Source organism: Oxyura jamaicensis, chromosome 9 (genome assembly GCF_011077185.1).
Source record: "Oxyura jamaicensis isolate SHBP4307 breed ruddy duck chromosome 9, BPBGC_Ojam_1.0, whole genome shotgun sequence".
Taxonomy (NCBI): domain Eukaryota; kingdom Metazoa; phylum Chordata; class Aves; order Anseriformes; family Anatidae; genus Oxyura; species Oxyura jamaicensis.
Genome location: NC_048901.1, coordinates 12,917,571 through 12,939,619, shown reverse-complemented (window position 1 = coordinate 12,939,619; position 22,049 = coordinate 12,917,571). Strand labels below are relative to the sequence as shown.

Here is a 22,049-nt window from a genome sequence, read left to right as displayed (position 1 = left end):
GTTCTTTTAGTTTCAGTTTCAGATCCTATTTAGATCCCATCTTTGGATTTATCCCCCAATGGTGCTCCTTCCAAGGGAGTGAGAATCTTGAGTTTTTAGGTATTAAAGAGCTCTATTCTTTAATTTTTTTTTTTTTTTTCAAATTAATCCTTTAAACAAGCACATGATGTGTGAAACAAAAAGTCCTGAATGTTTTTCAGTCTACTTAAGTCTTTACAGAGCAAAGCTAAATCTGCTACTTGAAGTGCCATGCTTTTTTGGTATATATTTATGTCATGTTCATCACCGATGATATTGAAGACCTTGTGATGTTGTTTGGTTTAGCTATATTAATTAAAGCAATGATCTGCAAGTGATGTTTTACAAGCGGCAGTTCAAGAGAAGCAGTGTGAATATCCTTTGCAGTAGAAAACCATGTGATAGCTTCAGCTGTGTTTTTTGACCTAGACCTAAATCAGGTTGGTCTGATTTAATGCTTTTATTTTAACCTTGTACTACAGAACAAGTCCCAGAATTTATTTTAAAAGTATCCTGTGTTAAGACAGTTTTCACCAAGCAATGTATGAAAACCTTGTAACAAGCCAAAACTGCTGACAGGCAATTATGTGGGAAAGTGATTACTAACAGAGATGGTGGTAGTCTTTTGTTCGGGAAGAACAACAACAACAAAAGTGGGAGAATCACTTATGTTGTGTTTTGGAGATGTAAGTAATAATTACGATGTGCACTAGCAAAACCCCATACAACCTGTAGGCCAAAAAGAGTGTGTGTTGTGGCTTCACCTTAGTTATGGTGGCAGTTTTCAGTATGCAGTGTCTTTAAGGTCTGAGTTGTATAGCTGGAAAAACACACTGCGGTATGGTTATGGGGACGCTGTTGCTTTTAAGTTGAAGACTAGAGTTGATCAGAAGTGTGTGCATATATCTGGTGCCACGAAGAATAAAAAAATAAGAGACACCACCACCATCCCCTTTATGGAAAATGAAATCTTTTCAATCAGTATTCTTGAAGTGTTGCAGTAATTTCCAAAAGAGCCCATTCAGAATATCACAGGGGTCCTGGGAGTTCCCTGCTGGCCCTGTGGGGGGTTAGAGTGTTCCTATTTACAATTCATGGGCTTAATTCAAATCAGAGCTAGACTGCATCTTAACTCTGTGAATGTTCTTCAACGTCTCTGAATAACTGACCCTATTTTCCCCTGAAACAGCAACAGCATGCTTTGTGGCTGTAATTGCAACCACAAGTTTTTGTTGAAAGTTACCGATCGATAAGAGTTACAATTTCAGGTTAACGTAACTGAAATTTCCATTTAGGTCAACTCTGGCTGCACTTGAGGGGCTTGGTTTCTTGCTCCCCCAAACTCCAAGTGCTGTTGTGTAGGTTATCACGATGAGCTTTCAGTGGCTTGTTGCTAAGAAAACCATACCCCAAACCATCCCAGAACATCTACATACAGCCACATTTTGGGAGTCATGTAGCACATGTCAAATCTTTCAAACTAACCTTGGATAGTTTCTCATTTTAGGCAGTAGAATTTCCTGATGAAAAATAATGTTGAATACTTTCACAGTCATGTTATTTATTAAATCCATATTAGATGTGTCTGCCTACAGAATAAATTAATTTCAGCTCTACAGCATAACAATGAACTATTCTTTAATAAAGGGGGGCGGGGAGGAGAAAATGAGACTTTAATAAAGGAAACCAGATGCTGGCTTCATATATTTCTGGGGAAAGAAAACCCACGTAATTTCAATGCTTTTCATTGAGTCCCCTTGGTGAAATTATATTAAGTGTTTTGATCCAACGCAATTCTTAATGTAGTAACATCTTTTGTCTGGAGAGGCTCCTTACTCTTTCCAGACCAATAAACCGTACTGAGGCTGCTGCATTAGGTTGGTTTTAGTGTTTCTGTCAGTAAGGTAAGTCCTGATGCCTATTGATTTCTTTGTGTTTATTTTTAATACGTTCTGAGAAATTCCGCTCATTCTGTATGGCTTCTAATAGAAAAAAAATAATTAAAAAAATCTTTATTTTCAGAAATATTGAAGTGTATTTTTAAATAAACCTATTTGACTTTTTAGGTTCTGGTGAAATGGGAAGTCAGTCAAGCGATTGGAAAATTACTGTAATAGTAGTAAGCTATAGAGCTTTAAACACATGTGAAAAGCATGCTTTGATTTAAGCCTATCAGCAGAAACCTTGTATGTGGACTTGTGAGGGCTCTGATCCTGAAAATGCAGAGTACTGTTGAAGGCAAAGTTAAGAACATGCAGGTACGACCTCAGGAACAGGATTTTAGCAGCTTGTCTGATACTATTGTCTATTCGATTCCCATTCTTCAACCCTGAGTACAAACCTGTTTCCTCTAAACTGCATGAAGTTACTAGTTGGCAGGGAAGTGTGTCAGATTTTGCACAGCTTTTATAAAGACCAACTTGAAATAAAGGAGTCCTAAAGTGAGAAAAGGGAAAACTGAGAGAGGAATCTACTCAGAAGAGCTCAGTGGATGGATTTATAGAGCTCTGCTTCTTCCAGATTTTCCATTTGCCATGTTAATGGCATGCATCATTGTTTTAGGTCTTCCAGGTCAAATTCCTTGCTGGTGAAAAATCTAGCTTTAGAGCAGCAGAGAAGTTTTGCCTGTTTTCAATTGCACGTGTGAAGGCTTGGGAATGCCAGGAGTGCATTAGAATGGCACGGAGGACCACAGAGTTGCTGTGCTTGCAAGTGGCCAGTCACAGTAGTGTGGTGGGTGAGTGGCTTCTGGGCCAGAGGAGGGCTTGCCTGACACTGAGAAGCTGCTAGAAGAAAGCAGGAAGAAATCCAGTATGTCCCTAGTGAAGCCTTGGATAAAATAGGTGAAATTATGTTTCTGAAGGCAAATAGAGAGCAGTAGTGGGATCTTTTAAATGCAGTAAAAAAAAAGTTGTTGGGCAAAGAGGGACTTGCACTCTATGAGAATTGAGGGTTTGTATTTTTTAAAAGGCAGGAAAGGAGGTTTCTATTGCAGATGCAGAGGATTGTGGGAAAAAAAAAAAAAAGCTGGAAAGACTTAATATGTGTGTTAATGACGTCCCTGAAGAGGAAGTCAGCAGTAATCCCATTCTCCTCGTTCACAAACTTCAGAGTCAGAGCTTCCTAGCAAGGAGGCTAAGAATTTGGAAGGAAGACACTGACTTCTGGAGCATGGAGTTTTGATGGGAGTCTAAAGGATTTAGGCTCTTTTGCTGTGAGCAGGTTGGTACTCTCATAGCTTGATAAACACTCCATCTGGTTTTCAAGTGAGATAACTGAAGGTAGCTATTAAAAGATCAGTTCAAAGTGTGCAAAGAGGATATTGTTGGAAGCTTGTCTGTGACCAACAATGGAGTGCTGCCCAGAGATAACAGAAAAGCTAATTCGTCAGGCCTAAGTAGTTCTGAACAATCAGCCCTCGTGCCCCAAACCAGGATTCTCTAATGAGTCTTTTCAGTGGAAAATTTCTGCATGACTTTGATTTGTCTACTGATTATATCATAAAGTTTAACTGTAGTTAAACCGTAGTAGCTAAACAGTTAAACTGTAGTAGTTCAACAGTCCAGAGACTGAATAGTTAGTGCTTTTGAAAGGCTTTTGTTTACTGCAGCAAATGTTTAGAGAGCTCAAGGTGTTTGATGGTTTGGATGAAGTTTGCAATAGTTACCTGAATTTATTTCCTCAAGCCAAATGATTGCTAGACTAGAACTGCCTTTTAAGCAAAATGTTCCTAAAATTGAATAAATCATCTGTTTTCCTGACTTGTTATGCTGTGGGTTTGGTAGACAGCCAGTCTTCAGATACTTTGAGAGTAGAAAAAGCAACTTGTCATAGTGGTCCGTTAATGTTAAAGAACAAGAACTGATGTAGTCAAAGCATGTGTCTTTGGTAGTCCTCTTTCCGCTTTTGTCCCTGTTTTGAATCTGATATTCCCTATTTCCCAGCCCTTTTTTAATTTATTAAGGTTTATTAAAAAAAAAAAAATCAATGTATTATCTGTATTTGAAAAATAAGGATAAGCAAACTTCTTCAGTTGTCTGTCCTCCTCTCTGACTATTCAGAAGTGTAAAAACTGCAAGTGATAAGGAGCAGCATTTCTGAGCCAACATCCCTTGAGTGGACAAAGTTGTCACTTTATCGTTATGATCTGGCTGTATCCTGTGGAGATAATGGCACCAGATTTCCATCTTTCCTATTTCTTGCACGTTTTTAACGTGGACCATTCTTTTCCCAGTGCTACTATAGCATGTTGGCTGTTGACTGCCTCTTAGGAAGTCATCAACGTACATCCTGGATCTTGCTTTTTAGCTTTCATTTTTAGAGTGCTCAGTGGTTGCTACACAGAAAAAGTAAATCAGGTACTCTTATTGATCTGATGTCATCACTCCTAAACTAAGGAGCCACTCGTACTGGGAAGCAGTGATTTTTAAAATTCTTTTGAGTTAAATTTATCTTGCAGCGATAAATGCCACAAGCTGTCAGTAAGGCCAAACGTTTATTATGATTCAGGAAATGATTAGTCGTGTTTTGTATATCTGACAACATAGTTTATAACAGACAATACTTTTTTTTAGAGTTCATATTTTTCAATATATATATATATTTAATAAAGAAAAATATGCGGTGGTTCTAAATGGACCAGCATTCCACCTCAGTGTGACCATTTTCCCTACTTCCAATCTCCCATATTTCCATTTTAGTAGCCTGTAGCAATTGTTCTTCACCTTATATGTCATTTACTTTATGCGCTGAATCATTCAAAGCAAAGAAAGTGAAAAGTAATGAGCCATTCAGGCAATTTTGGCTAAAATTAAAAGACTTCAGTACTGTGCTGCTTAGTTTCTTGTGATAGCAAGTTGGATGCTGATCAGGGCAATAATCGTAACGAAAGGGTATTAAAAGAAAAAATGAAAACCTTCAGGTACACATTACAGATGCTAAAGCAAAGTGTCACCTTTCTTCGCACCTAGGGGAATGTGGCTGGCCTGTGTAAGGACAAGAACTTCCTCAGCAGTATTTTTTTTGATAAGTGTTGAACATTTCAGATGAGTGAGTAGAACTTTTGGCCTTAGAGAATTATGGGCTAGCAAATACATTTTAAAAGATTCTTGGAGACATTGATGAAAGTAACTTCTGGTTCTTGCCTTAGCACATGACGGCAAGGTTCGTACTATGGGCAAAAGCATCGGAGATTAACTAGAGATCGTTACCTGTTGTACACATTTGGAAACCTGTTTTAAAGAGTGCTGGCTTTAACAAAGTCCCATACACTGCTGGTTAAGTACAGGTGTTTTACAGGGAAGCATTTATCCTGTGTGGTAATGCTGGTAAACTTAAAAGGATAAATAGTTAAAAAATATATTTATATATATAAACAGAAATATATATTTGTTTATATGTATAAAACAAAAAAAATGGGAAAAAATAAAAATTGCTGTAGACAGATACAGAAGATGAGCCTCTCACTCAGGGAGTTTGTGGTGTACTCTGGCTAGTTCACTCATACAGATCCTGCTCTTCCTGCCTTTGAAAGTCTGCTTTCATGTTAATCAGGAATTTCAGACAAACGATAAGTGTAAGGTAGGAGATTGGCTTAGTAATCTTGTAGTTGGGACTCTTGTTATTGCTCACAGAACTGCAATTCGAGAGTACCTTTGTGTCACAACACAGTTATCTGTACTTGCAACTAAGCTGGAAAAAAGACAGAAGTTTGCATTTTCACTTGTCCATAGGGCCAAGCTTCAAATAATACATCCAATGCAAGATCAGTCCTAGTTAGGAGAGCTGACAGCATGCTAAGTTCTGAGATGCAAGTGTGTATCATAACGAGAGCAATTCCAAGGACATTGTCACATGCTGAGTCCATCTTTATTTTCATAATCGTGTAAGAGAGTTGCAAATAATATTGATGTGTAGTGTTTTCATTTAACTTCTTGCACAGAAAGAAGTTAAAATTCACTTTTTAATACCTGGTTTTATCAGTGTGCGTTTATTCCAGAACCATATTGCAATGGGTAATGAAACTAAAACAGTCTTGTTTTCATTTATGGGAGAGACTGTGACTCTCTCAGATACTAGGGATGGGTATTAGTGACCACAGGTCTATTCCTGTTTTATGTTCTGACCTCTATGGCTGTAACTGAATTCTTTCCACAAAAGTTAGAGTGCTACTGCTGAACTGTATTAAAAGCAGACCTACATAGAGTGTTTTGCATCTTGGTAAAGAGAACAGCTTTTTCCTGTAGTGCTGTAGGGTTTATGAATGATTTTTCCCCTTTGCTAGGCTTCCCAAACTGCCCAGCCCCAGTTTGGTAATTGTGGAATTGTAATGAGCACTGTTGGTTCTTCAAATTAATCTCATTCTCACATCAATTGTAATCCAGGTGTAGCAGGATGTATAAGAGTGTACTCTGAAGACCCAGAAAGTGTGAAGTGCAAATAGATGATCTCTTTCATCCTGAAAATGAGCAAACCACTGGAGCTAAAACATGAAGGAATGAGTCTTGTGCAAGACTCCAGAGATCAGAGGTCAGGTAATGAAATTGTGTTTATTTGTACTCCGAAGTAAGTGCAGTTTTAACCATGCCCTAGCCATGCAAACAAATGTGAACAATTTAGCATTACTAATTCCAGTGGATTCGGTGGCATGTACTTGTGTGTGCTTGTGTGTGGCATAGACTTGTGTGTGCTTGTGGCACCTGGACCTTCAGGTAGCCATCAGAAGTTTTATCTTCTCTGGGGAAGTCTGACCTTGTCACTTCTGTTCAGGAATTTTGAAGCTGATATATCTGATAAAATGTTCTCAACGTTAACTTTTACTTGAAGAGCAGTCGAGGATGCCCTTGATACCTGTGACCAAAGACAGAACAAACCATTTTTATTTTTATTTTTTAATATAATATAGTTGGGAGAAAGGTGGCTTTTGTGTTACCCTATTAAGTCAGAATCTGTTCTACTGCTGAGTGATTTATGAAATATGCATGCTTTTTAATAAATTTGTCAAAGCAATCTAGTCTGTTTCATCTCAAATGTGATGGGAGACAAACGGGTGAAGCCAAAACTTAAATGTTTAATTGATTAAAGTCATTTCAGCTCTGCTAAATTGGCTTTAATTTATTCAGTATAATTCAGTTCTTTGAGAACTTGTGATGGTAATAACATTGATACAGTATTTTCAGAGAGAGCAGGAGGTGTCTGCCTAGCATTTTAGGAAACAGAAGTTAGCACCACCCTGGAAATAGGAGGCAATAGCATGGACGAAGTACCGTAGGTTTTTCTGTATGATTTTGTGAAATATCCCCAAGGGTGATTTTTTGTGATGTCTTCATTAATTACTGATAAGCATTCCAAATGATTTACAGAGTTTTAGTCTTTTTCATATGCAGAAAGTAGAGATTTCAAAATGTTGAATTTTCTGCTGTTACAGTAATTTATGTACTGATGTTGCCCACCCTGGCTGTGCGATTATGCATGCACTGCATGTAGATTTGCTGACCTCTGCTGAGCTCCTTTAAGGAAGGGGAACAAATCTTTTGGAGTCAGCTGTATTTGCAAAGGTAATGCAAAGAATGAAATAGTATGAGGTTAAAGAAATTACAGTGAAATATGAATTGAATGGTCAGCAGCCATTCTTTTTGTTAAATTAATACTTAGCAGGTTCTTTGAAATAATCAGCAATTGGCTGATGGTTCAAATCTACTTATTTCGTGAGAGAAATTATATTTTTATAGGAAATATTGGTGTCTATTGATACTGTTCAGTTAATGAAGGAAACATTAAAATAGCACCACATTTCTTCATGGTTGTCATACATATTCACATGTATCCCAGCTTTGTGGTGCAAGTACTCTTTGTTGGAAATATAAGAGCCATGGATCTGCTTTGTTTAGCAGAACAGGCTGCAAAAAACCTGGGCTAGTTTGGTTGAGATTGGTTGGAGGTGAGTAATTTGGAGTCAGTACTTAAATTGAATCAGAACTGTATTTTAAACAAATGCATACCTGCATCCAGTACTGTTGAGGGTGATGGAAGTGCAGACCTAAAACAGGTAAGACAGATTTGTTCTGCATCCATGTAGAGAGGATACAGTTCTTGGTTTATTATTAGTAGTAAGATATCTATGTCAAAATATATATTTTTAAATGACTTGGTGTATTTCTATTTCTGGCTGTTTAGTTGTGTGACAAAGAGGAATAAATGTACACAAAAGGATGCACACAGTAGCTGCAGAAACAATCACTTCAGTGTGCTTAGCGATACGAGACATGAGGTCACTAGTACCTTTTAAAATACTAAGCTGAGATCTTTGTTTTGCTTGTTCAAATACAGACCAGATAAACAGCCATCTAAGCGTGTTACCATTTTACGATGGATTGGCAGGCCTTGTGAAATGGTGATGATTGGGTACGCTTCCCTTTAGGAAAATGTCCACACCTCTGAAATAACCATGACTGAGCTTTGCTATAACGTTTTACAAAAAACAAACAGAGACACAGAAAACCCTGCTTTAAATCAGTAGGGCCTCAGGATTTAGCTCAGTGTATCTGCCAGGATGGAGATCATGATTATAATTGAACATGATGTGTTAAGCCAGGGTCTTGCAGTCTTATCCACTGCAAAGGGCAGAAGGGAATACTGGTGGTAGAAAATGTGTGAGGATCTATATGGCAGGTAAGGTAACAGCAAGGTGCCATTCCCTTCATCTGTAGCTGCAATTAACACATGCAGCAGAATATATTATGCTTGTGACACGCAGCAAGGTCACGTCAATAGGAGAGGGGCATTTCCCTTGTGGAAGTGGAGTGTGAGTGCTGGTGAGAAACCAGGGTACTGTGGTTAAGAAAAAAAAGGGGCGACTGTATGTCTGTGTCAGTGCAGAGATTGAAACAGAAGTGTGGAAAGCTTGAACTGTAGACTTTCTGCAGCTGTACTGATTCAGCAACAACATCTGTCCTTTGTCCCTCATCCATGCTGGTCATTGTCACACAGTCTGCTCTCATCTCTAGTGTGTTTGTGCAACAGTTTCTTTTTTTTTTTTTTTCTCTCCCTTTTAAATTAACTGGCTTAAAATTTTAAAGAGATTGTCATGGGAAATCCTTGGGAGTTAAAAAAGTATGAAGACAACATTTTCAATGGGGCCAAAGAATTGATTCAGGCAGTATGTTACAGCAATTGCTTTTCTTAAAAATATCATCTTCTCTGAATACTATGGGCTCAACAGCTATGAGCTCTAAGTATGATTAAAGTAGATACTATTGAAAATAATTCTAACTTCTGTGATACAAGGGTAGCTTTAGAGGAAGCACATCTATAGAAAGGCTTGAATTTAAACTCTGGCCAAAGAACGGTATGTTGAGTCTGTGGTTTAGCACAGTGGTTGTAGCTGAACCTAAATAAGTTGAGTGCAAGATAGGTATGTGCTTATAGGTTACGTTAATCACTAGCAGAATGTAGTTGTGCTTGGATTCTCTGTTCCGCTGTAGGCCAGGACTGGATATCTAGAAGATAGGTTGTGGTTTCAAGGACAAGCCCTGAGTCTGCAGGATTTCAGAAATGGAGTTCCACCTCAGAATTTGTGTAACTGCACAGAGGTGGTTCCTGTAACAGTTTTTAAGCTTTACAGTCTATGTAAGTAGTTAACTGAAGTCTGGGGAGAAGTTGCATCACCTGCTATCAGTTGGTCAATTCTTGCTCTGCACTTTGTGTTCTGAAGAGGTGAATGGTAAAAATGGCCATGTCTGGTACATTGGTAAAGTAGGGTGTCACTGCTTAGCTTTTACTTCCTATTCTGAAGTAAATTCTGATTCTGATAAATACAAAAAAAATGAAGCCAGAACATCATATTTTCTGTAGTAGTTTTTGTATTCTTAGGGAAAAAAGAAGCTGCAATATGTAAGAAGTTGGGTATGCTTTAGCTTTGTAAAAACATACCACTCGTGCTTTCCATTTTGGCCTGGTATAGGTTTCATAAAGTAGATAAAAAGTGCAGGTCTTAATAACCTTACTATATAAAAAGGAACTGAGGAGGCCTCTGATAAATACTTGATGTGAGCTGATCAGTCACATAGACATCTCAGCTGCTGTTTTGTTGATTTTTCTTTGCATGAGTTAATATTTTGCAAAGCCACGGCTTCAACTCTACTAAGCAGAAGCTGTCTGAAGTGTTGCGTGGTAAACTCACAAAGTTACCCTTAGGAGGAGGAAATAAAATGAGGTCCTTGAGTTGTTCACTAAAAGTATCTTTTCCTGTTTTGTAATTACACCTTTAACACTTTCTCATATATCACCATGGTTCCTGAGTTTTGGAAGCACACATGACTCCAGGAGCAGTCATAAAACAGATGACACTTCTGCTTTCCAGTTTATGCATCTAAGAATCTCATCTTTACCTTCTTCTCAGTGAAGGTTTATTTTCAGCTGCTTATCCTCCACCATTTCCAAGTATTTTCTGAAGACACTGCCCTGTGAATATAGCATGAATAATCAGGTTGAGAGCTGAGTGCTCTTGAGAGACTTTCTTTTGGTATGAATGATAGAATCATATGACTTTACTTTTCTTATGCCTACCTGAAAACAATCCACATTTTATATAAGTTGTTTCGTTTCCATTGAATAGGTGTGGAGATCAGTTCTGTGGGCTTTCTGTAGTCCAAAAAGAGGACTCGAGGCAAGATAGGCATACAAAAGCTTCTGCCGTTTAGAAGGCTGTTATCCGTTTCTTTGGCCTTCCCTAACTTGTTGGTCTTCACACACTGAATTTTAAAGGGAACTTCTCTGTAATGGAAACTTGAATCATGATTTTGAAGAGAGAGTAGTGTTTGTTTGCCGATGTCTACCTGCAGTGTGTGTTGATTAAATTCTGCTTTGTGGAGACACTGGCTGGAACTTTGGATGGTGATTTGGGTTCAGTATCAAACCAGGTGAAGAATAATTAAACCCAAACTGGGCACTGTGTGTGGGTGTGCACGTGCAAGAGCATTTCAGTACTGTATGGCAAAAGATGTTTCTTACAGGGTTGGCAAAGCAGGCAGCTGATTGCTTTCTCCTGCAGTTACCTAAAATCCCATATGTTTTGCAAGCCTAGCCTTGACTTACAGAGTTGACCATAAAACTGTTTCTGATGCAGAAAAAGGCAGGGAAATATTTTTAAGGAACTTTAATTACCCTAACTTCATTTTTTTTCCCGTTATCTTTTTCTTTTTCCACCAGCTTCAAAATCCTAATGATTCTTTGAAGAATTATGTTTCATATAGAGTAACATACTCAGTCAAGGTATCTAAACAATCCCATATGGCATACGTTTTTACTTGGGTTGAAATGTATGCAGCAATTTTGTGTAAAAATTGTATTTCACAAATCAGTCGTGCATGCAAAAATGGCACGGACTACAAGAAGTAACAGGATATTCTCACGATCCTGAAACACCAGCATGATCTAGCATGTGTTTAAAATAAAGTGGGTATTTCCATTGTTTTTTAAATGATCATTTGCTTTCGTAAAATTAAGTATAAGCTTAAAGATTTAACCCAAGTTAAATTTACAAGAAATATTTGAGTCAATAGTGGTATGGTTTGCTACTTGGTCTCTTTTTCCCTTAAATCATGCATTGTGAGTTGTACACCCAGCTTAGCTGTGAGAGCTTTAAGTACTTACAGTAGCTGAAAGGAGATGGTTGTATACGTATGGGTTTGATAAACTGGCATGAATAAACAAGCATCCATTCCAAAGTATCTCCATGGTCTCCATGATATTTTCTGTGAGTCTCAGACCATGATATGATTTAAGTTCAAACATTCAAGGGATTCCCAGAAAAATAAAAATTGTTTCCTCTTCCAGATCTTCTCATCATAGTGTTGTTTTCCAGCTCTGTGATGTTTTCCAACACAGCAGATGTTTAACAAAATGACCTGAAGCGTTGTTCTTCACTGTTGATACTTTGCAAACAACAAGGTCCATTTACAGATGTTATCCTAAAGTATTTAATTGGGTACAAATCAGCAAACAAGAGAATGTGTCTAATATCTGGCATTTGTGGTTAAAATTTAGCCTTTCAGAAACACTTCTGTAGGATTATTGCATGCATTTGTTAGTACATAAGATAATTGTAGGTACTGGGGTGCCTGAAAACAGCATATGCTTAATTTTAGGCTTTTGTTTCGATGCTAAGCCAGCAGTATCCACAAAGGAAGTGGTTCTTTGCTTCATATACCCAGGCTGCTTGTTCTTGTCACCATGTCACCTCCTCCATTGCTCTTGCAAAATAGTGTGTGCTCTTGTATTGTGAACCTGTAATTAAACTGGCAAAAGAAATAGCTGTTTTTAAGCCATGTCTGCATCTTGAGATGGTTTGCTGGGTAGTTGTGCAGTGTCTGTGATCTTGGACACAGGAAAAAAAAGCTGTGTGATGAAGCCCTGGTGCGGATGTACATAGTGTGCTGTGAGCCCCTCGCTATTCAGCTTCAAACACAGAAGTGTAACTGAGGCACTGAGTGTCCCCTCAGAAGATTAGGATAGAATGGCTGGCATGCCTCGAATTCACACGCCATCATGCTGTGCACTAGCTTCTGTGTACAGATGAAGCCTTAAGTTGCTGATGTAGAATAATTTCAACTTGTTTCTTAAATTAGTTTTCTAACATGGAGTTGAGTTTCATTTGACCTACACTAGTTTTTCTAAGAAGGTTTGCATATATAAAATCTTCATGGCTCTAATAAGTCTAGCCAGGAGCCTCATTAACATTATTGCTATGATCACAAGGCAGATTCTTGTGTAAAGCTGACAGCCAACGGCCCATGCTTAATTTGGTGCCCAAATTCCTTCCTGAAATACTCAATATGATCAAGAAGGGCTGGATACACCGGGATGGCTGTTAGGATTTGTGGTCTGTGGTCTTCCCTAAAGAATTTCTTAAATCAGTACAATAATTATGAAAATTTCTCCTACTTGTCAAAATTTATCTTTAAAAATGCATTTTCGTTTTAACTGTAACACAAATCTGAAAATATTTTCAACAACTTTTTTCCCCAGTGTTTCAAAAGTACATTTCTTTCCCTGTGGTAATAGTGCAGAATTATTTTTTCAAAGGGACAAGATTTTATACCATGAGAACAAGAGCTTCAATGCATGTAATTTTATCAGAGTCAATGCATATTCTTATGAAACATATAAACTTTTATGTTTGGAGGTGAATGAAATAGTCAGGGCCTCAATTCTGAACATTGTCAGCTTTGATTATCCCATGTGGTAAAAGAATAAGATAGAATACATTATTCAAAACATATGTAATATTCAGTTGTGAGAACATCCACTGACTCTATAAAGGAGAGAAGAAAGGTCAGTGACACTGCAGCCTGAAGTTCAGAGATCCCTTGGCTTGTACTGACCTGCTATAGTAACTCTGGCAGTACGGCGACAAAATAAACGCAGCTGTATTGCTTCCAGACATGAGCTGTCTTGTGCAGAGTTAACTTGGGTGTCATTGGACTCCTGGTGATGAAGTTGCAACCTTGAAAAGCCACCAGATAATGATTGAAGGCCAATATTTTTTCCTTCTATACAAGCTTAAAAGCTTTATGGAGGTACCTCACCAACAGCGGCACTACAGGGATGAAGTATGAATTCATTCTTAGTAACTGTTAATCTCAATTCTCCAGATCATCAATTTTCTACCTTTTTTTTTTTTTTTTTTTTAACTTCAAAGTAATTTAAAACAACAATTTAAAAGTTATGTAAGTATAAGTTGATTGAATTCAGCATTTTAAGTCTCTTCATGTTCAGTAGCCTGTTCCAACGGGTCATGCAGTCACTGCATGCCACTTGAAACGCTGCATTCAGTTGGCAAAGTGTGTTAATTCATGCCGAGCATGTTACGTTCTCCTTTATGGCCAGTCTGCAAAGCTGGGAGCCTATACGCGCCAGCAGCACGGAGTGGAAACCTGCAGTCACTTTGTGGAGGGAGTGCAGAGCTGTTGCTGCCAAAACGAAGCCTTACGCGCGGTTGTCAGCACACGCACGGTTATACAGAACCATCATCGTTGCTTTCATCTGGAAGTCTGTTGTTGAAGTCAAGACTTTTACATCCAGCTTTATGTCCTTGCTGACAAGAGTTTAGTTCAGTTTAGGATTCTGAGTTTTTTGTGGTGCATGCCTGCCAAGGATATGCCCTGTATGCACTGATTAAATATTTAGTACTCTATTCCTTGTTACCCCCATAGTTGGAGAGCGTGCTCTGGTTTTGTCAGTGGTTATTCCTGTCCCGTGCTGATGTCCTCTCTCCCTTCCTGCTGCCTTGTCTCTGTGAATCGCCTTTGTTGATTTCTGTTATCTCCCTCCTTGTGAAATAGTCACAATGGTTCATAGGCACGAGACAGCACTGGGTGCCATGGCTGTGTAGTCTGCAAGGAGATTCTTTCAAACAGGCCACCTACTCCTGTTTCCTGATTTAGGGACTGGGAAAATGGGGGCAGGGGCGGTACACAGTAAGGAAAACAGTGTTAAATTCAGTAATCAGCCTGTGTTTTTTCCGTTCAACATAGAGGTGTACAGATAAGCAGTGTGAAATCATGTCAGAGTTTCCTAAATTTAAAAAAGGAAGTAGGAAAGGGAACTAGCAAAATGGATGTCCCCTTAAAATAGCTCGCTGTTTTATACCAGACTAATGGAGCTCCTGGCCAAAAGCCAGACCCTCAGCTGGTGCGAATCGGCCTTGCACCAAGAAAATCGGTGCTGCCATTCAGATTTGTCACCACTGAGAATCTGCACCGAAAGCTGTAAAGGAACATTTAAATTTTGTTGCTTGTTTAATTAGAGAGAGGAGATACAATTAAGATTCATAGGTAGGTGTCATTTTTACCCAAGAATTTTGCAGCTGAATTAATTGTGCATTATTAATGTAATCAGTTTAATTAGGAAAAAAGATGTGTTTATGTTAGAAACAGTACAAATGAAAAATATTTTTAAACTGGGCATACTTCCAATACACTTTATTGAACTGTCTCATTTTTCACTATCTCCCATTTCAATCCAAGAGTTATTTTTTTATTTTTTATTTTTTTCAATTTATTTACAACCTATCTTAAGTGTGTGTTGAATTCGGGTCTTTATTACTATTTATGTTGATCTTTCAATATAAACCCTTAGGAAATCCAAGTTACATGTTTTAACCCCTTTTGAGGCTATCAAGATGCTGTTCTCTAGGCAGTTGTAAATGAAACATTTTTATTAAGTAACTTACAACAAATGTTGCAGAACCCTCTAGGTCATTTGTTAAAGATTGGCTGTACTTGTGTTAGTGATGGGAAAGAATGATACAGTCCTGAGAAATACTGGAAGAGGAAATTAAAGTTTGTTTTATGTGGATCCGTTGGAAATGGGTCATGCTGAGGTCTAAGATGTATTAGAAATGATTTTGTGAAGCACTTGTACCATGGTGTGTGTTCCTTTATATAATGAATGCTTCTTTCAGTTTTTCTCACCATTAAGGGGTATATTATCTATAATAGAGACAGATAAACTATATTAACACAACATTAAGACTGCATAGATAAAATCTGGTAAAGTTAAGAAATACAAAAGGTAGTGGATTCCCAGAAGAACATCAGGTTGGGAGTACTTGACAGTCTCTATGTTGTGTGGTATCAGCTTTATATGAGTAGGGACATGTTGTGCTCCAGCTCAGATCTTCACATTCCCATTGCTTATCTGGAGCTTACTAGGTCTGTGTAGCTCTTATCTCAGTGCTACTTGAATATGCTTCTGTGGCATAATCACACTACTGAGGTACTTATTTCTCCTGTTAGTGTGGCTTTCACCCTTCAATGCTCCATTTGGAGAAGTCTTGCTGGATACGTTGTCATCAGGAAACAAAGACTAATCTCAAAAACAAACAAGTAAAAGAAGTGAACTTCCTTTTATAGTGGAAGTCCTTTGTTAGGATGCAGTTGACCTTAAAGCACCACACCTAAACTGTGTGTACCTCCACTGGAGTCCAAAGGAGCAGTGGGCTGATGCTCGCTCAGACAGCTGGAAGGGAAGGGCTGCTGCAGCAGCGTACCTGCCACAGGCTGGCTGCTGGGCTGTCCCCAGTGCCTGGTGACTTGGCACTGAGCTGTACGCTGCCAGAGGAGCCGGTCTAGTCACTCGTAATTCTGGATTACAGTCTAAGGAGTTGAGGGCAGTTGACCCTACCCTAATGATGCTACCACAACCAACACAGAAATATAATTGTTCTAATTGAGTCTGGCTCCCATGTTAATTTACTGAGCACAAGATTCTGTAAAAGGTAAAGTCTATGTGGGATTAATTATTAAATGTGAAGTTTCTCAAAAGGGCCTAAGGGAGCTAAGTGCCTAGTTCCATTAGTCATCTTTGGATAATCCCAACCTAAAAGCCTAGACAATTCTCTCCTCTTCTTAAATTCTCTTAAAGACTCTTGATTCAATCACAAAATAGCGTTTACATTCAAAAGGTTGCGGTCTCCTTCTGCTTGGTACTTACTTTACACAAAACAAGGTGTTCAGATTTGATCTAATCAATACACCTAGTTAGATAATGGTAAATAAAATACTGTTGCTATTGCATGCGTTTGTACTGAAAGAAGAGAAAAGTGTTCTATGAATGAAAAGATAGTGACAAGCCTCCTCCAGACTGGGAGAGTGGAATAGTAAGGTCTGGGTGAAATGTGCAATGACTCCTTGCCGAACTGATGATACAAGATTAAGAAACCCACAGTCATCTTCATAGACTGAAATGAGAAGTGATGGATTTTTTTTTTTTTTTTTTTTGGGGGGGGGGAGATGTAAATATATTTAGTCAAATTAAAGTTTATCAAATGCATTAAGAAGTTCCTGCATGCCACCCTCCAGTGCTGCCAGCTAACTTCTCTTTACAGTTGGCAGAAGCAGTTTCAGTTACTTTTTAAGTTGTCACAGTGGACTCCAAAGGAGTAGACAGGTCAGTGCCAGTAGCATGGCATTCTCTTTTCAAATTTAATCAGCCTCACTTTTGAAGCTATTGCCATTTCAGTCTCCAGTTTAATTTCCATTTTTTTCACTCCAAACCTGTCATGTATACCTTCTGTGAATTTTATGTGAACACACCTTTGTCCAGTGCTGTTACAGAAAAGAGAGGTTACCATGTTGACCTGGATGGAGGAGTGTTGCTGGGGCTACCTGCAGTGTGTGTGCCTTGTTTTAGGTTGGTTTTTCCTTACAATATTAGTAAGCAGGCTTTCTGTAGATGGGAAGGAATTCATGTTCTTGTACTTCATAGGATTTTAGGGATTAAATACCTGCTGGAATCAGAGAAACTGTATTGTAAATAGAGTTGCCCAGCGAATACCGGTAGGTGGTGTAAGGATGCAGAGCATACGTTCTAAAACTCGATAGGTAAGGTGGCTCACAGAGCAAATTAGTAAATGTAATTAATCCACCTTTCTCAGATAGGTTTTGAAGTAGAATTAAAACAAGCATGTGTTTCCAGGTCTCTGTAGCGTCAGAATAATTTCTCTCTTCTTTAGTGAAGTTTTGTGACCCTTCAGTGGAGTATCGAATGGGGAATGAGTGTTCTGTGACAAAGAAGAATCTTTGTGAAACATTTCGTTTACTCACTGGATGACTTTTCTTATTTCATAAGGAAATACCAGAACTTTGGAAATCCATTTTCTTTAAAATAATTTAATGTGGTTGAAAAGGATAAATAAAGGAAATAGTGGAATACTTAAAATAAATGTGGTGGTGTTAGAACACTATATATATCCAATTGGATTAGTCTAGTTAATCCAATAGCGATTAGAAAAGATTATACGTTTGTTTGGATCCTTTCATGGATTAACCTGGTCAGTCGAGGTTGATCAAATTAGACATTGTTTTTCTAATTGGTCCTTGAGTTGCATAACAGATGGCTAATATTCACTTTAATTAGAAATAGTCTTTTGTTTACCATTTTAAAGTACGGTAGCTGAGCTTTTCATCCTCTCTGCAGCAGAAAAACATAAAAATTATAGCAGGCACGCATGTTTTATGCATTTTTTTTTTTTTTTTTTTAATTTTCTCTCTTAAAGGTGCTTGGAAAGTACTTTACTTCCTAATTTTCTCTAGTCTAGTTCTCTAGTGTGAAAAACATACCAGTTAATAAAATACTCATGTTTCAGTTTAACGTGCTTGTAAATCTCAAAGCTTCATATCCTTTTCTCCAGAATTCTTTTGGGAAATAAGAGTTATTTGTTAATTCATCAAAATATTTGGTTTCTTTCAAACCCAAAGTAGTTCTTCAAAATATATTGCTGTATTGTAAAGCAAATTAAGGAATGTAAAAAGAAAGTTTTGTGTCTGTCACAAACCCAGTAGTCCAGATGGATGAGCGCTGGACATGGAGAACAGCGCTGGCTATGAGTGTCCATGGGACTATCAGAAGAATCAGAGTTGTGGTTTTATTAGTGATGCTGGATGCTATTCACTGTTAAGTGATTTTGTGACAGATGTTGACCCTTGTCAGGCTGTGCTTGAGCAGTCGAGGCCGGGTATCAGGCTGGCCTCTGCTTCTCTTTGGGGCCGCAGTTTGGTCACCCGTTCTTTCCCTTTCCCTGACTATTTGGCTTCTGCTAGGCTTCTGCCACCAGACTTTTAGATTGCTGCAGCCCCGAGTTTCTCTGACTTCCCTATTGCCCTACGTGCAATATATAACCCCTTGTCATTGTTTTAATTTTATCCTTGCTCAAGCCCTTGGGCATGGCATCCCAGGTACCAAACTCACATAGTACCTAAAATTCCTGGAAACATCCTTTAAGTTGTGACAGAAGCAGGGAAAGCTAACTGAGCATTTTTTCAGCATTTGTTTCTCTGCCAATTTTTATGATCCTAAACGTTTAAATGTTTAGTAGCCTGCTTTGTTGTATTGCCTACTTGTTTTGCAAAGATGATTTCTATAACAGGATTTTCATCACAGCAGCCAAAGGGAAAAAAAAAAAAAAAAGCCCTCCCCCCCCAAAAAAGGCTGCATTTATATGCCTGTTCAATATCAAGTAACTGCTGGTAGTACCAATAAGCATTGTGTGCGTACAGGGCCCCATTTTTATTTTCATGACAGTGAATTGACATCCTGGGGCCAATTCCTTAAGTCATAACTTTTTTTTTTTTTTTCCTTCTCAATCTTTATTCGCAAAAGCTTGACTGATTTCATTTGGGAACAAAGGACTAGCTATGCATTAAGTAAAAACTGGTTGAACACCACTGGGATTAAGCCACTGGGATTAGTACAGACTCGTAAATGGCAGTTGTGTTTCATTAACTTGGTAATTTTTAAGCTTTTCTCACTTCTGACGATTCTTCAGTGCAGGTGTACATTTTTGAATAGTGAATTGAAGGCTTCTGATAATAGGCTTTTTTCTTGTGTAAGATTTTGGACACCTAAAGTTGGTTCATCACCTTTTCCTCTCTTTCCCCTTCTTCTGATATTCTGTGAATCTCTGCAACGTATTGATGTAGATAGATATGTGTCTTGGGAATTTTTATTTGTGCTGTTGTAAGAGGTAGAAATCATGCCACAATCTCAGACCCGTTTCTGTGTGGAGGAGAGATTCACCTGCCAACTGTCTGAGGTCTGCAAGAGGGACAGGATTGGGGTCTCAGTGTAATGCAGTGTTTTGCTCCTGGTCAAATCTGCATCGTTACAGTAGTGCATGGATCCTGACCTGTTTCTGGTCAACACTTGTTATTCTGGGGGCTTTGCTGGCTCTACATGCACCTTACCCTTCCTTCAGGTAAACTTTTCTGTTGATGTAGTCCCTGTATTGGTGTCTCGGCTGCTTGAAATGAGCCTATTGCATTTAGACTAATGCAAACCAAGCTGGTTTAACTCAAGCAGGTGTAATTCTGTAGATCGAGGAGAGGTAGTGTGGAACTACAAAAGTGAAGATTCCTTAATTTGTGGTTTGCATTGTCAGTGCCTTAAACCTCACAGACTGCATGAAGGGGAAGCCAACTGGTTTATCCAACTTCTTTCAATTTCCCCACATAAAGATGCCACAGAGCAATTTCAGTTCAAATCATGGCAGCTGGCATCATTTACAGAACTGTCTCCTTTCTCGCATTCAAGTGCATGCAGTTTTTAGTGGGTTCTACAGCTTCTACAAAGGCACAAGTGGGCCAGAACTTCTCAGAGAAGTCAGATGAATTTTGATAAGGATAAATTGCAGGCTACTCCAATAACAAAGGTAATGAAGCAGTACTTGTGTGGTGTACCTTCTGAAGTAGAAAAAAAATCACAGAAAAATACTTTAAGGCAAGGGATGCTCTCTGTCAGTAGAGATCCGAAATGTTTCCTGCAGAAATCCCTGCTCTATGGCCAATTACAGCAACAGTAGGCACGGCTACTGAAAGAAACCAAGGAGGAAAGAGGCAGAGAAGGTATTACTGAAATTTCCTTTATTTTGGCATTAAAAATCAGTGCCAGTCGTTAATAAAGTTTGTATTTAATTTGATACTTGAGCAATTCTAGAGAACCATTTGGGTATCAACCACATTTCAAAGTTTCCCTGCGGTGGGGTGCTTTTTGATGGATCTTAATTTGTAGATGCAGCAAACTAATTTTAAAGCTTTTGCTGACCTTTTCCCTCTTTCTAAATAACTACAAGTAAATACATATTTTGTGGTTTTCTTCTCGTTGATGTACCGGCCTCTCACATGCACAAACCTAACATCGGAATTGCCTTCTCAAAGTTCTCTCACCATTGCCTATAGAAGAATTATCGTGTCAGTAGGTGTGAGGTGTAGGTGACACAGGTCAATGTTGACTGTTAAATAATGTTAATCTGGCCTAAATATCCACAGACCTTTAAAAAAAATAAATTTTTTTTTTTTTTATTCTACTTACTCTCATGGTAGGCAAGCATTTCAACGCTGGCAAACATTAATGTTTGCTTACTGCGCAAAAGATTCACGTGCTATATTTTGGCACAGGTAGTTTATTTGTCCTAGTACCCATATCAAGGAGATAATAGCTAAATTACTATAAAGGAGCATGATAAAATGACAAATTGGTCATCAGACATTCATTCTGAAAGACATACAAGTAGAGCACTGCAGATTCAAGAGACCTGTGCTTTCTCATGGCATCTGCTGAAGACTGGCTTGGTGAATTTGAGCCCATTATTTAATTGTTCCTTAATTTGTAAGGAGAGCTGCTTATTGAGGTTGGTTGTTAATTACTCTTACTTGCAGATAAAATTGGAGAATTGTGATCACAGAACTGTAGGGGTTGGAAGGGACCTTGAGAGATCATCAGGTCCAACACCCTGCCAAAGCAGGTTCCCTAGAGCAGGCTGCCCAGGTAGGCGTCCGGATGGGCCTTGAATGTCTCCAGAGGAGACTCCACAACCCCCCTGGGGAGCCTGTCCCAGTGCTCTGTCACCCTCACCGTGAAGAAGTTCTTTCGCATGTTGGTGTGGAACTTTGTGATCCATTTTTTGGCCATTGCTCCTTGTTCTGTCCCCACAAACTACTGAAAAGAGGTTGGCCAGATCCCACTGTCTCCCATGCTTAAGGTATTTGTAAACATTAGTAAGGTTCCCCTCTCGGTCTTCTTTTCTCAAGGCTGAACAGAGCCAGGTATCTCAGCCTTTCCACATAGGGGAGATGCTCCAGGCCCTATCTCATCTGTGTGGCCCTCCACTGGACTCTTTCCAGGAGATCCCTGTCATTTTTGTACCGGGGAGCCCAGAACTGGACACAGTACTCCAGATGAGGCCTGACCAGGGCAGAGTAGGGGGGAGGATCACCTCCTTTGATGATGATGGTTAGGTGAAGTACAAGTCACCGTCACATACCCAAATCATGCCATCCTGGCTGTGGCCCTCACTGGAAGTTGTGTTCAGAAATTCCAAGGGGCTCGAGGCTTTGAAGGGGCTGCAAGGGTTCCTTGGCGTGGGTGGCACTGTACAAAGAACAGTGGCATTTGAAACCAAACCTGAAAATGTAATTTTCTTCTTATGATGATAATAACTGTGTTTACAAAGCCAAAATAACTTGCTGGAAGCT

The 22,049-nt window shown here is 38.8% G+C and overlaps 1 protein-coding gene and 1 long non-coding RNA gene across 8 annotated transcripts in view; both read left to right on the top strand.

Moving 5' to 3' along the window:
* The window catches only part of LOC118171631 (glypican-5-like), a 411,554-nt gene that overhangs the window by 86,318 nt on the left and 303,187 nt on the right, over positions 1-22,049 (top strand). The gene's annotated exons all lie outside the window — the stretch shown is intronic.
* Positions 1,116-8,139, top strand: LOC118171634. Its single transcript, XR_004753289.1, has 3 exons — positions 1,116-3,829; positions 4,858-4,863; positions 8,125-8,139. It is a non-coding gene; the product is annotated as an uncharacterized LOC118171634 (long non-coding RNA).